General features: G+C 40.6%; 2 long non-coding RNA genes across 2 annotated transcripts; both read right to left on the reverse strand.

Annotated features, from left to right (window-relative positions):
* Positions 1 to 993: 993 nt before the first annotated feature.
* LOC134880102 (uncharacterized) lies at positions 994 to 2,182 on the reverse strand. Its single transcript, XR_010167902.1, has 3 exons — positions 1,922 to 2,182; positions 1,221 to 1,362; positions 994 to 1,118 (listed from the first exon to the last, which is right to left on the reverse strand). It is a non-coding gene; the product is annotated as an uncharacterized LOC134880102 (long non-coding RNA).
* Positions 2,183 to 2,227: 45 nt separating this feature from the next.
* On the reverse strand, positions 2,228 to 5,623 carry LOC134880101 (uncharacterized). The gene is made up of 6 exons (XR_010167901.1): positions 5,398 to 5,623; positions 3,997 to 4,263; positions 3,772 to 3,822; positions 3,195 to 3,349; positions 2,632 to 2,728; positions 2,228 to 2,269 (listed from the first exon to the last, which is right to left on the reverse strand). It is a non-coding gene; the product is annotated as an uncharacterized LOC134880101 (long non-coding RNA).
* Between the last annotated feature and the right edge of the window lie 9,767 nt (positions 5,624 to 15,390).

Raw genomic sequence — 15,390 nt, forward strand, 5'->3', positions numbered from 1 at the left:
AGATACAGTCTTTTCTTGCAACTTATCCAATACCCTGCTGAGTAGCTCTTTAGAGCATGTCATGTTTCTTTGCATATCAGCAAGGGTGCAGTTGGAAGATGAGTACATTTTAGCAGCAAATTCTGCTGCACACTTTTCATAGTTATAGTTCATAGTTCTGTCTTCTGAAATGTCAATATCAGTTTCAGAACAATCATCAGCATTCGAGCATGATGGTGGTGACAAGTCCGGCAAAGTCTCAATGAAATTTAAATTTCGAGTATCAGGATGGTCTCTCCTGAGATGTCTGGCATATGAGTTAAAGTTATGGTATGTTCGTTGACAAAGGTTTTGACTGCAAATAATTGTGTAATCCTGTCCATCAGATAATGCATGCACATGTCTAAGATGATTGATGAGTTTTCTGACATCTTTCACCTTAATTTTACACCTGGGACAAAGGTACATGTTTGTAAAACTGGCTACATCATAGCTTGGAGCTTTGCCATGAGCTCCACAACTTTAGCTCTCTTCCCACCAGAGAGGGGCACTTCATAAACACTCTCAAAGAAATGAAAGACAGACGTGAGCTGGACAGGATATGTAACATCACACACCCAAATCATTTTGAAAAGTTTGTCAAGGGCACAGGTCAAACCGTTATCCTTCAGAGGAATGGCAAGTTTGTCGTTTTCTGCAACAATGATGTATTGGGCGGAGGTGGAGGGATCTCCAATGCACACCAAGTGGGGCTGGCGATGTTCCACTGGTCTATCAGGAGGATTGTTCAGCACACTGGAAATGCTGTTTCCAGTCTATTATGTAAAGAAAGAACAAGAATATAAACAAGTCATTAAGACGTATGCAGGGTTCCAAGCCATATACAAATTGACAATACTCATTTTACATTATACCAGATATAACATTACACCATAAAACATATGCAAAACATACAGTATAGGCTTTATGTACTGTTAGCACACAAAAGAAACATATATTATATGAGGGGCCTACCGGCTTTATATCCAACAGGTAGCCCAAAGCTGACTTCACACTGCATTTGGTGTTCCCTTTGCCCCTGCCTGATGCAGTGGGGGGCAGCAGATGGACAAGCTTGTGAAGAGCTCTGTAACATGAAACTATAAAAACAAACACAGTTTAGTAAACTCTTACTTTCTTGTTAAAATCAATTGCATTCATTCACTGTGGCAAAAAAGCTTAACAGAGATAAATCCTCCTACCATCATCCTCAGGAACTGGTGGCAATGCAGCAGCAGGTTCACTTGTGGACATTTTTAGTATCTTTGGGACGATGGTTCCCTCCCATTTTCTGATGAATATGTCCGCTTTTCCAGGAAACATCTTTCCAAATTCTGTGTCAAACTACATAAATGGACAAAATACAGTAGTTTGAATAATTAGAATGAATCAGAGGGGTTAAAGACAATTCATCCAATGTTCATTATTTTCAATCTTCATTTTACAATTTTTATTACAAATGGGTCAGTGTGTGCTTAAAAGTGCTTTCAGGGATGCCACGCATTTAAGCTAAAACAAGCTTTTGGTAATTTACAGAAAACATCACCTCACCATCCATTAACTGCTTGTGTCCTGAATACACTGTAAAAATGTGATCTCAGTGGACAGCCCAGGCTCCAAAAACAACCTGGGCCAACCTAGCCCATAAAACAAGCTGTTCCAGCAAATCCCTGACGAGATGTGCGTTTAGCAGAGTTTCAGTAGCACGGGAGGGTGGGGGAGGAAGTAGCAAGCTAGCTCTCTGTTTTGTGTGAACGTCAACAGAAGTGACGTTATCCAGCATCACTTAGAACGCTTTTAAAGTTTGTATAGACATGTGCTAATGAAGTGTTCAAGAGGCCTTTGCTGACAAGACTGTTCTAACCTAGTCCTCTGACAACGTCCCAATACAATATGCACTCACCAAGTATGGCATGTCCACAAAGCGTGGAAACTCTGCAAAAAATTCCTCCAACGTTGGATGTCTAGCAGCAATCCATAACCTTCTGCTAGCATAGGTTTTGTCCATGGCTTCTTTGATGGTGCTGAGGTTTTCCTGACACGGCCTCATTCTTTTTATGACCGTCATCCATTCGATTGGATCATCCCCTTCTGCAGGCATATCCACTGCAATGGACCCTCTAGGGTGGACTGGACTGGACTGGACACGCTTGCGCTGACAACGGCGTTGATGATCTTGAAGATTCCTCCTCAGATTTCTGAGTCGGATCTCAAGGAATCCGCTGTGGGATATGGGGTCATAGAAATGTTCCTGGAAAAGAAAAGGAACATAAATAGTTTTCCATTCTCAAAAATATGTAGAATACTTGCAATGTATACAAATAATAGGAAACCCTAAATGCTTAATCTCTATGCAGATATAGTGGTCATTATGTCTAGCTTTCAATTTTTTTTCTGTCCGTTGAGTCACTCACTCTAAAGTAGATTACCAACTCAGCACAGGGAATAAACATTTAGGGCATTCCTATAATTCTAAACCAGTATGAATGCTCTATAATGTACAATACTATAAAAAAAACTATAATTAAATTAAATTAAGACATAAAACTCATACCAGAATTACAGTACTTTAACTTTCCCACTTTGTTATAACAATGAATGAGCTCTACTTACAAATCCCTCATTCTCCTCTCCCATCTTGATTTTGAGTGACGGGAAAAGTGTTACCATAGATCTGGCCATCTTGGATTTGTCTTCACTTCGTGGATAACTGTCGATTAAAACAAATCAATTCAGTGAAATAGAGTTAAAAGAGTATACAGCTATCTTACAGCCTTATTAAACAGGCTTTCAGTCTATAGCTATACAGTGTGTCACTACTTTCAAAAAGTACTGATATGTAACCTAGAAATCTAGATGCACCCTAGCGGCAGCAAATGTAATTTGCTGCCAGGGTAGTGGGTAGTGCTATCCTATTGCGGGTAGTGCTATCCTATTGCGTAGAGAGAGAATTTGAAAGACAACCCTTTATCCCACCCCTCCGATCGAGCCCTGCCTATGGTGAGTTCCCATACCCTACATCTTGATGCGGGTCTGGCTCATCAGGCTACCTGATAGGCATTGTATTGATATTTTCAATGTACAATAGAAGTGACGTATTAATATTGAAACATTTTAAAAGTAGCGCTTTAAGTACCTATAAGCTGAGTGACATGGTAAATGGTGTATTAACTTACAATCCCTTCTTTTCAATCAGTTCACTGACAGCGATTTTTACAAAGAGTTTTCTTGAGGCCTCTGAGAGTGTCCCAGAGGCCTCATAGTCCGCCAGAACACTGGCACCTTTCCTCTCACACACTGCTCTCAAAGTTTCTACATCAATGGGATCCTGCTGATGGGAAGAAAACAAAAAAATAACATCTTAAAGAATTTCTGTGATGTGGGATCCCCGGCCATACAATCTCATGACATACATGAACCATTTCTGATGATTTCAGTGTTCATCTAACATAGAAATCTAGACGCACCCTAGTGGCAGTAAATGTAATTCTGACCAGATGCAAATGTAATTTTGTTGCCAGGGTAGTCTAGCAACTCTCCGTTGACTTGAAAGCAGAAAAAAATTCAACTTCTATCGGGCCATCACATCGTGTATAGAGTCCATGGGTGGGCTTAACATAATAACGACTGACCTGCGACCATAAGTTGCAACAGTTAAGCGTGAATTCCCCATCCTGCTACTTAAAAACAAGATGATTGGTATTTATTTTCTATTAGTATTTTTAATGTTATCACATTAGTTGGTGTACATACCCGGCTGATTTGATTTGTTGTGACAGTTTCAACTGCATCCGATTGTTCATTCTTAAAATGTTACAAGAGACAAATTATTATTATCAAACATCACTTGTATATATTGGGTCATTGTGTCTATACTGAGGCGGTAGTAGTTATTTAGAATATACAAATCATAGTGGCACTTTTCTTGTTTCATTTGTTATATTAAAGAATTATCAATGCAATGAAAATCATACATACCAACACTGACGCTCCACTGGTCTTCAAAAACACCTGGAATTTGTCCATGTGTTGAACATGGTCATGATGCTCAACGTCAATGAATTCATTAAAATCGGAGGAGTATCTGAGAATTCGGTCAAGTTCACTGTTGAGTACTGTTGAATGGGATTTGCAGGCATCTACTATCTCTGAAACATACTCCAGCTGAAATATCTTTTTGGTTATTTCCTTGCCATCAAGAAATATGCTGACAAGCAATTTCGGCACCTCCATGTCTCCTTGTAGCTGCAACAAAATAGATCATAGACACAAAACTTATTTCAACTTCCATACTGTTTACTTTTTTTAATTATTCAGCATTTTCCAAAATAACAAGTTAGGCCTACTTTCGGATATTATCAAAACGGCAGCATTGGTTATGGTTTCATTAATGCGTCATATTATTGCTTAACCTGCACCCTAAAAAAGCAAACTAAAAACTCTTTAAATTATAAATGACGTAACGTTATGCATAGATGTAGTTCAACACTGGGTCTAACTGCATGCAATACCATTTTATCAAAGTCGTGTTCACTAGTGTCGCGTTCGGAATACAAATGTGTTCCCTCGGCAGCATGGTGAATGCATTGAGTTCATCATCGCTAACCTGTAGACCTCTTCTACCGTTATGTTGTGGAGCAGAAGACCGCATATAAAAAAGCAGGACTACACTCACTTACTTGACCATGTCATGTCACAGAAAGCTTTCAACCACCAATTGTTCGTAACAAAACTCACTTTATCTATGCAACTAAATTAATTACATCAATAACAGTGGTTATCACGATTCATAGTAAGCTATACTATAGTGTTGTAACTTATCGTAATGTGTAACGTAGATAGTTTGTAGTATTGACATCCTGAGCCCTCGCATTTCATTCCTTGTTACTTAAGATCATGCCAGTTCCCAAACAAAGCAACGTTTCCCGCCTGTAATCTTAGCAATCATTAGCGTGCGCCGAACGTTAGTTCTAGCATTAGCTGCTTTCCACCTTCTCCTACCTGCTGCGACACCAATGTGGTCACCTTGCTAACGTTAGCTGTCCATAGCTAAAACTTGACCCAAAATGCGGATTTACCCAAATAGTGACACGAGTTGACGTAACGTCAGAATATTTTAGTTTCTACATGTTTGGCAGTGTTTTTCAAAGAATATTAATGTAAGGTCAGGATTGACTTAACATCGACTACTAGCATACCGTTTGCTTATTAATAACCTAGCTGCTAGAGCTACTTGGCTAACAATCAATGCTGGACTTTATTTAGCAAAAACCCATTCGACGTTTAACCTTTACAATATTGAAAGTTGGAGCAGTCTTTACATAATATATACGTAATACATACATATTAAATACGTCTGAAGACATGAGTCTACGTTACCTTTTATACAGACGTCTGCATCCACTGTGTGTGCAACTTCTTCCAAGTGCGCGCCAAGATCAAGTGCTGAGAAAATAAGTAACCTCTGGTCTCAGGGTAACGGCTCATCCAGGACACCAGGGATTGGCCAATAATTTAACACATTTTGTGTTGGGCAGTATATCCAGTAATATAACACATTAACAACACAAAATAACACAAATTGTGTTAAAATGGTGATAACACAAAAAATGTGTCATTATTTAACACATCATTTTTGAGAGTGTAGGGACACCTGGCCAGAGCCCCAGGATCGACTTATGCCCAGCTACCCAGAGTCACGGGGCCTCCATGACTCTCCCCTGGGGCTAACCCTGACTCTCCTCTGGAACCCTGGCCCTTTGCCCAAGATGAATTTGTCATTTTTTGTTAATAAAAGTGCGTTTGTTCTCGCTAAAACCTGTGTGTGTCTCCCAAGTTTGTGGGTAATTGTTAGTGTCTGCTTTTCAGAGAGTGTATATTGTTATCTTTGCAAGGGCCAGAGCGGGAGCGGCTAAGTCTAAAGGCATTATGTAAAATGAGGCCAATCTTGGCAATTTGGTACACTTTTGCAAAACAAAAACACTTTTGTAACATCCCAAGATTTCTTCTATTTTTAAGAACAATTTTGAACATGAAAGAGAAGGCATTTTGAAAATTGAGGGTTTTTGTTGAAAGACAGGACTTTTTTTTGCCGGGACAATTTAGGAGAGAGGGCACATATTTCGCCAGGATGTACGGGCATTTTTTGAAAATGACAACACTGTTGGAGATAAGACCTCTTCTCTGGTCGTCACTTCTTTGAAAAAGTTGTAGGCATCATGTGTGAGAAGGGTTCTCGAGCTGGCCTAATATCATATGAGCATGCATCGCTTACCATGAACAATGTCAGGGTTGGGGAAACAGGACCCAAGTGCAGTAAATCAAGGGGAGGCAGGTAAGGGTCCAAAACGAAAATCGAGCTTTATTCAAAAGCTGTTGACGAAAACACAAAGCAAGGGGAACACAGGAAAACAAAAACACTTAGCTTCAGACATGAAGGGCGACAGGAACAGGCAGGTATCATGGACAAGATCAGGGAAGAAATGACGACGACCTGAACAGACAAAAGGGAAACAGGGACTAAATACACATGGGTAATCACAAGAAGAGAGACAGCTGGAAGGGGGAGGAGAAACACAGGGGCAACAGGTGAACACAATGACACAATCAGGCACAGGAGGGAAACGCAGACAGGAAGTGAAGCTTAACATGAAACAAGAGAGGAGAACATTTCAAATAAAACAACACAAGGATCATGACAAAAAAACCCTCTCTTCTGAATGAAGTTGTGTGGAACATTAACATTACCATTGTTGTTGTGGCTCACAGAGTCATCACTGACCCAAAAGATTGATCGCAATCGACCGTTAGATCACCAAGGCAGTGCAGGTAGATTGCGGCAATTTCAAATCTCTCCAGTCATATTGTTTAGAATTTCTTTCCCCCCATAAGCACAATTTAAAGTGTATTCAAAATAAGCAGAATAGAAGAGTTGGCCCCAGCTCCTCTCATCGCTGAAACGAGCACACAATGAGACGCTTACAGCGCGTGCATAGAGCCTCCGGAGTGCACCTTAGGAAAAATAATATTACTTATTCAGGTGCTGCACTCATGCCGACTTCTAACCTGCTCATATCCATTGTTGTTGTTGTTGTACCGGGCCTATGGTTCAGCTCGACAAGCGCACCACGGCGGGGCCCGGAGTAAAACAAAAAGGTTTCTAATTTATTTTTGCACAGAGACAGATGAGAGTATGATTTAACGAAAGGAATTCATTATCGTATCCATATGTTTTATAGACAATTGTCTCAACATTTCTTGGGCTTGTTGAGCTGGAGGGAGGAGATGCCCGATCTAAAGCCCCAGCTGTTGTTGCTTTCCTGGAGAAGTGCTGTCTTCAAAAAGAGAAACTCCTGGGGATAGGGACTGAAAATGCCTCTGTTATGACAGGGATTAATAATGGGGTCCATAAAGTGCTGATGGAGGAGTACGGCTTCATAGATCTGGTTTTAATTCGCTGTGTGTGTCATTCTCTGCAGCTTACTGTAAGTCATGCGACCAATGACACCATCCCCCGTAGTGTGGACTATTTGGTACGGGAGACTTATAAATGGTTTTCATTGTCTCCAAAACGCAGAGAGGCTTACAAAGCAATATTTGAGATCATCAACTGTGGGGAGAAACACCTACAGATCACTAAGGTGTGTACCACACGTTGACTCTCCATAGAACCGGTGGTTTCCCGCATTTTGGATCAGTGGGAGGCACTTAAACTGCATTTCGCAGCCAAGTCAAGTGAGCACTGCTACATGGCTGAGGTTTTATACTCCATGTACGGTGATCCTCAGAACATCCTGTATCTGACTTTTGAGGGAGAGCAGGTAGATCCTCTGAAACTTCTTGACAGCTTGGTTAGCCCGATCAAGTCTGTTAGTAGCAGGGTGCTGAATCCACTGGCCAATATTGATGTCCTCAAAGAGCCAATTGATGGATACATCAGTCCGAATCTGTACCTTGGTTCGCTTTTCGAGTCGAAGGCAGCTGAGCTCCACCTTGCGCCTGAGGAGAAGAACAATGTCCGAAAGCGCCTTGTAGCGTTCACCATCTCCCTCACTAAAGCTACTCTCGCTACTCTCCTGCAGAGATAGACAAGATTGTCCAGCAATTGCGTGCCATCCATCTTTGCGAGTGGAATGAAACAAAAAAAACAGTGGGCTTCTGGAGTGAGGTTTTGAAGTTTAGGAATGCAGCGGATATCAACCCGTTCCTGGAACTTGCCATTGCTGCTGTGTCTCTGTTGTCCTTGCCACACTCGAATGCTGAAGTCGAGAGATTATTCAGCCAGAAGACTGAGGTAAAAAGCAAGCTAAGAAAGTGGATGTCCTTGCAGACCCTTAACTCCATCCTGTATGTCCGATATGGTCTGAAGCTGTCTGGGGATGCTTGCTATGAGCACAAGCTGCCTGATGATGTTTTGCAGTTTTTTGGCACATCATCTGCTTACTCATTTAAGTCAGCTCCCTCCGTTGCTGAACCTGCCATAGAAAGCCTTGACCAAAATGAAGAGGACCTACTCTTTCTGTGAGCCAGCTGTGTGTGTGTGTGTGTGTGTGTGTGTGTGTGTGTGTGTGTGTGTGTGTGTGTGTGTGTGTGTGTGTGTGTGTGTGTGTGTGTGTGTGTGTGTGTGTATGTGTTGAGTGGGGTTAGAAAAACAAAGATAAAATAAGGTTAGACATAAGGTTACAAACTAAACCAAACTTAAGAACCCCCCCCCCAAAAAAACATTTTAAAGCAATTGTTACGGTTAACAAGTTAAAACCGTCCACACAAAAAAATGCTTAAAAAATGTTCATGTTTTACTGTATAAATAAAAAGAAGAAAAATACTGAGACTTGTTGTAGTGGAGCATAAGGTTAGAAACTAAACCAAACTCAACCCCCCCGCTTGTCCTCTCTTACATCTTGTTTGGGGTGAGTGATTTTTTTCCTCTTATAAGCTCAATATGAATCTGGTTAAAGAAGAATGTCTAACATTAGGAGCTAATTTTGTCATTTATTAACAAAGAAAAGCTGGTTAAAAGCTTGTCATTCAACTATGAACAATGACAGATATATCAAGGTATACAATATTTATTCAGCTTTGGAAGAAGTAATCAGATCCTTAACATTAGTACAAGCACTCATTAGCACAATTCTTAGCTAAATGTACTCCAGGTTTCAAATGTAAAAGTACTCTTTCTGCATAATTGATATTTTCATAGTATTATATTATGCTATTTATATCATCCCAAAAACTATTGAACACTGGAGTAATGTTAACCATGAAGAAATTGACTACAAATATGGCAATGAACTGTAATACTTTTAATAATACTATTTTTTTTTTTACATATATGTATATAGGCTACTATGCACATACATACGTGTGTTAAAACAGGAATGTGTGTGTAGCTCAGTCCCCGTTTGGCTATATAAACAAATACAGCAGAGCCGAGCGCCTTCTGCCATTTTCTGTGTATGCGTAGGCATATTACTGTGTATCTACCTAGGCTACAGTTAGACATTTATTTTACGTATTACTGTATCCAATGCGCGACACTGTTTAGACAAAAATAAAAGTGTGTTTTTATTTGAATAATAACTTGGATGTATAGCGCCTTTCCTTTAACATGTAAACTACGCATTCCGGTCCATTCAAAACACTGCTGCAATTGGGAGCACACAGTTAAATATGAACAGCGCGATTTAAAAGGTGTGTGTGTGTGTGTGTGTGTGTGTGTGTGTGTGTGTGTGTGTGTGTGTGTGTGTGTGTGTGTGTGTGCGTGCGTGTGTGTGGGGTTTGTGTGTGTGTGTGTGTGTGTGTGTGTGTGTGTGTGTGTGTGTGTGTGTGTGTGTGCAGGGTGCGATTTGACAAAAAAACAGAGGGGGGGATGTTTTTTTAAATTTATTCATAGACAAGAACATTGGACCTTTAACTTGCATAACTAGGGAGAAAAAAACGCAAAAAGTAGACAGGCCCTTTTTTCGGGTCCGTGGATTAGTCCCCATCACAACATGGCAAAACTTTTAATAACCCATACATGTTTCTATTCAACGTCACAAAAACATGCGTACACACTAACAGGCAGAAAGCACCATAGAACAGCATCAATGCTCTCCATGAAAAGACCCTCCAATTAACTTAAATCAAACACTCAAAATAATTCACTAAATAGCACAACGTGCTGTCAACACTCAGGGACAGGTCTGGAAAACTAGACAAAGTAAACAGTCGGCTCTGGTGACAAATTTGTGGTGGCTTTTTCGTTTTTCCTATCGGGGCATTGTCTGCAGCATTTCGGCCCTCTTCTATCCACAATTCTGCAAATGGGTCCTGTAAAGTAAGATGATATGCTGCTCTGAACGCGTTTCATGTTTGGTTCAGCGCTGTTTTTCCTGCGAAGTTCCCGCACAAAAATGTTACAATGTTTTTGTGTTCGATGACGTTCAGAAATATGCACCGTCTGCCAGAAGGCTGCTGAATAGCCTACTCTGATGTAAAGACACTGAAGATCGTTAGATTTCAAGAGTTTAAGTAGGCTAGCAGTTAAGTTGCATTCATCGCTATCAAGGGGGGGAAATCCTTGTCCCCACCGGAGATAAAAATAATTTAGCAGAGGTAGGGATAGGAAAACCAGAGGGGGGGAAATCCTCACCATCCCCCCCTACAAATCGCACCCTGTGTGTGTGTGTGTGTGTGTGTGTGTGTGTGTGTGTGTGTGTGTGTGTGTGTGTGTGTGTGTGTGTGTGTGTGTGTGTGTGTGTTTGCCTCGGACAGACGTGTACTGTTATTCTATAGACAGACGCTGCTGACACACGGACACTGAATGAACAGAAACAATTCAGACTAGGTTTTCAAGTTTGTAAACATTTATCCCTGCAAAGTGTTCAGAAGAACAAAATGCTGGGATGTTGGGATCCTAAAAAGGCGGAAATCCTGCAGTAGCGCCTCCTCACAGAGCATGTATTCCCACTGCCTAGGCACTGAATTTTTCTGAGGATGCTGATTGGCTATAATTATTTTTTGCTGCGGTGTTTTGCTGCGATGTGACGCTTTTCTGAGCGACCCAGATGAGAGAGGTCAATGAAACATGCTGTAATACTGTAATAATGGTTAGATGATTTATATTAAACAGTATTTCACTTGAAACACATTCCGGTGATGTTTAGTTACATTTTATTTTGAAATTTAAAAAAAATTAGCCGCCATTGGTAGGGATGCTCCGATCAGCATTTTTGGGGGCCGATCCGATCACCGATCACAGGAATCATATATCTGCCGATACCGATACCGATCACCGATCACAGAATAGATGGGAGAATAATAATAATAATCCTCAATGTCCTGTATTTACAATGTAGCCTTGTGCACCACTTAAAGTGGTAAAACCATTTGTACTAAAATAAATAATAAACACAATCAAGATCTTTATGTACCACAATCAACTTTTTATTTGTGTAAACTGTACTAGCTGTATATGTGACAAATAAAGTACCTTTAAACCCTGCCCTGTCAAGAGCAATAGATTAAATTAAATAAAAATAAATAAAATTGACCATAAGGAAACACAATTGATGTCCATTTGATGGGAAAAATAATAATATTTCTCATTATTCTCTACACGAGAGTAGTTCACAGTCTAGATAACCTTAGCACAAACAAACAAACCTTAACTATGAGGCAATAAGCAAGTTCCATTAATGGAACAAAAAACCAAATGTATTCCAATAGATGAAACAAAATAACAGCCTTCCCAAGTTATGCCAACAAAAGTCAAAGACCAAAACTGAGAAAAACAGACTCCAGGGTACTGCTTAGGCTACCATATTTTCTTTTTAAGGTGAGCCTATCTTACTTAATTCTCAAGCATAAATGGCAAGTTTTTCTTGATAAATATGAGCATCTCTGCATTTTTGGAGGTTAACCTATTCCTTTTCTCATCCACAACATGTGCTGCGGTGCTGAATAGTCTTTCGGAATCCACACTGGTGCATGGTGTGCACAAGTAGGCTCGTGCCACTTCTGCAAGTGCGGGGAACCGCTCCTTATTAGCCTGCCAGTAAGCAAGTGGCTGTCCACTATATGGTGTCAGGGGCTCAGAGAGGTAGAGGTTTATCTGTGAGGTGAGTGGAGACTCCTCAGCTCTCAGTTCCTCATTTTCATCTACTAGCTCTGCAAACATAGCTTGTAGAGAGCTGGCAGCTGATTTCTTTTTTTGTGGTGACTTAGACCCACACGCCTCCAAGCTGATGGGTTGTTCAGTGCTGTGGCCTGGAAGGGCAGCCACAACATCCCGAAGCACATCACGCAGGTGTGGCTTGAGATGGTCAGGGAAGTATCGGTCTTTGTATCTTTAAATTGAGAAAAAAAAATCTGAAATTAATTGCATGTTCTGTAGGCTACACAGATCTTCATTGCTAAACACTTAGAACTGCACATCTGAACTGCCACATGGCAAGTAACAACAGACAAAATGTAGAAGAGTGGCAGTGTGTACATTGATTTATTTATCTTTAACCATGAGATCAATCACACATATTCCCCTGGGAACCCTACAGATGCTAAACATGAACCATCTCATTTAATGTAACCTCTGTGAGACTGTAATGAATTTAGATTATTTAGGCTAAGTAAAATAAGTTTGTCTCACCTTGGATCCATAATGGTTGCAACTACATAGAGGTTTTCAGATCCAATGTCAGCAAATCGTCTTCGGACTGCTTCCAGCAATGTTGTTTTTGAAGTTTTCACTCCGTGGTCAGAATCAGCTGTTTTTTCCAGGAGACGTGTGAGGGCTTTAATGGACGGAATAACGTCAGCAGCTGTTGCAGATGATGAGCTGATCTGTTGCGTGAGCTCCTCGAATGGGGCGAGGAGGGATGTCATATTCTCGATTAGTTTCCACTGGTTACTAGTGAATGAACACGGCAATTCATAATCAGCGGCATAGGCAGAAAGAGACAGTTTCTGTTCCAAGAGACTCTGGAGCATGTACAAGCTGCTGTTCCATCTTGTTGGGACATCCTGTTGAAGTCTTTTGGTTGTCTGGCCGAGTTGCTTCTGAATATCATGAAGACGGGAGTACGCTAACTGGGAATGTTTAAAATGCCCGACGATGCGTCTCCCTGAACTGATAATATCCGAAATACTTCGCTGTGACAGTACTCCCTCAGAGACAACAAGCTGTAGCGTATGTGCCATACATGGTAAGCTGGGCAAAGCTGCGTCTCTCATGGCTTTTTCCATGTTCCGTGCGTTGTCCCTTAAAACAGCACGGACTTTCTCTCTTGGGATGCTCCAGGACTCAAACATACGCCCGAAGACTCCTGCTAAAGCTTCGGCTGTGTGAGACCCCGTGAATTCTTGGCAGTGCAGTACGAGGTTGTGTCGCTGAAAGTTCGGGTCGATGAAATGTGCTGTTAAACTTAACATCGACATAGGACATGCACTCGACGTCCAAATATCAGTTGTAAAACTGACTGATTTGACATTGTCTTTCAAAAGTCTGTCGATGTGTGTGTAAACGGTCTCGTAAAGATGAGGGAGACATACATCCGTCAGGTATTTACGTCCAGGGGGGGCATAGCGTGGCTCCAGGAATGATATCAACCGGCGGAACCCCGTGTCTTCCACCACAGAAAGAGGCTGCTCGTCAAGTCCAATAAATTCCATGAGCTTTGTTGTAATATCCCTCCACCTTTTACTGTCCCTGCTGTAAGGCTCCAGACGTCTAAACGTTTCACTGACAGTGGGCTGAGGTGACGGCGGCCGTCTTTTTTTTTGTCCGGGCTTGTTCCTCATACTCGCCGTATTCTGTTATGTGGCGCGTTCTCAAATGTCGGATGAGGTTAGTTGTATTAAATTGTCGTTGTTGTTGACCACCTCTTGGTATTTCGGCGTTGCATATCTTGCAAACAGCGAGTTTTACATCTTTTTCGGAAACTGTGAAAAAATTCCAGACCGGAGAACTCATGCTGCCTGTGCCAGCCTCATTCATGAGAGCGGATAAACAGTCGCAGGTTAATTAGCCACGCGCTGGAATGCGGGAAACAAAACAGTCTCATATAATATACGTCACGCGCAGAATGTCTCCGGTAAAAAAAAAAATATATATATATATATATATATATATATATATATATATATATATATATATATATTTGCGATCGGCTTTTCTGATCTGCACTTTGAGAGCACACCGATCAACCTGTTTAGGATCAATATCGGCCGATAACGATCTGCGGCCGATCGATCGGAGCATCCCTAATATCGGCCGATAACGATCTGCGGCCGATCGATCGGAGCATCCCTAGCCATTGGTTGTTACTCTGTTATAAGATTACTAGAGGCTGTTTGTACTTGTTTAAGTTATTTGAAAGGTGTTGCATATTTTAAATGTTTACTTGAGTAAAGTTAGCACAAGAGAAACCTGGCTTACGGTTTAGTCATTGCCCCCCTTATACCAACGACATAACTCTAACGATGTTTAGCTTTTAGATTTCGTCCATCATGCTTGGTGTTGAGCTTTGTGTGCTGTTACTGTTGGTGTGACGTATCATAAATGTCTATCAATGCTATGAGCATTGCATTTGAAAGGTTTAATTATATACTTGCAGAGTGAGGACTTTTGAGCAGTTCATTACTGGAGTGTTTGTCAAAGACAGTGTTTGTGGCAAAAAATAATATGACGTGTGAAATTATGGGATATTTTCTTTGCAAGGTTTAATCTGTGTTTTCCCCTCAGATTGACAGTTTTGGGCAGTTATCTACCAGTGAGTTTTGGTCCAAGACAATATCAGTAGCATAAACAATAATTAAAATGATTAGAGTAAATTTAAGTGATTAGCAGATTCTAATACAAATGGCATTTTTTGTGTCTATAACTATATTTTATTTACTATTTATAGCTTCATGCTGGCCTGTAAAGATTGGATTATGGAATAATACATTTGTGTTTTCCAAGGAAATTAGTCATTCTTACTCTGAGAGCAGCAGTTGGTTATTTCATTGGTGCCAAATATATCTAAACATTTTGTACAAGATAATGGTTTAACATGGTAATGACAAGATGAAAAATAATTGAAGAAATTGAAAATGAAAATAAATTGTGTTAAGCAATTACTTTTACATGTCTGTTATTCTGATCAGTTTCTTCTCTGTTCTAGGTAAATAACCCATCCAGACTGACCAGCTAATCAATCTACCTTCACCACCTACTTATCTATCTTCTACACAGACCTTTATCTCGCACATTTGTGTTGGATAGAATGCATCAACTATTAGTGGACTAGTATTTTTTTGTTGCTTTGTTGTAGTAAAAATATTTAGTTGCCCAATTATTTTGACTATTTAAGTCTGCTTATCCATCCATCCATCCATCCATCCATCCATCCA

The sequence above is a fragment of the Eleginops maclovinus genome, chromosome 18, assembly GCF_036324505.1.
Source record: "Eleginops maclovinus isolate JMC-PN-2008 ecotype Puerto Natales chromosome 18, JC_Emac_rtc_rv5, whole genome shotgun sequence".
Taxonomy (NCBI): Eukaryota; Metazoa; Chordata; class Actinopteri; order Perciformes; family Eleginopidae; genus Eleginops; species Eleginops maclovinus.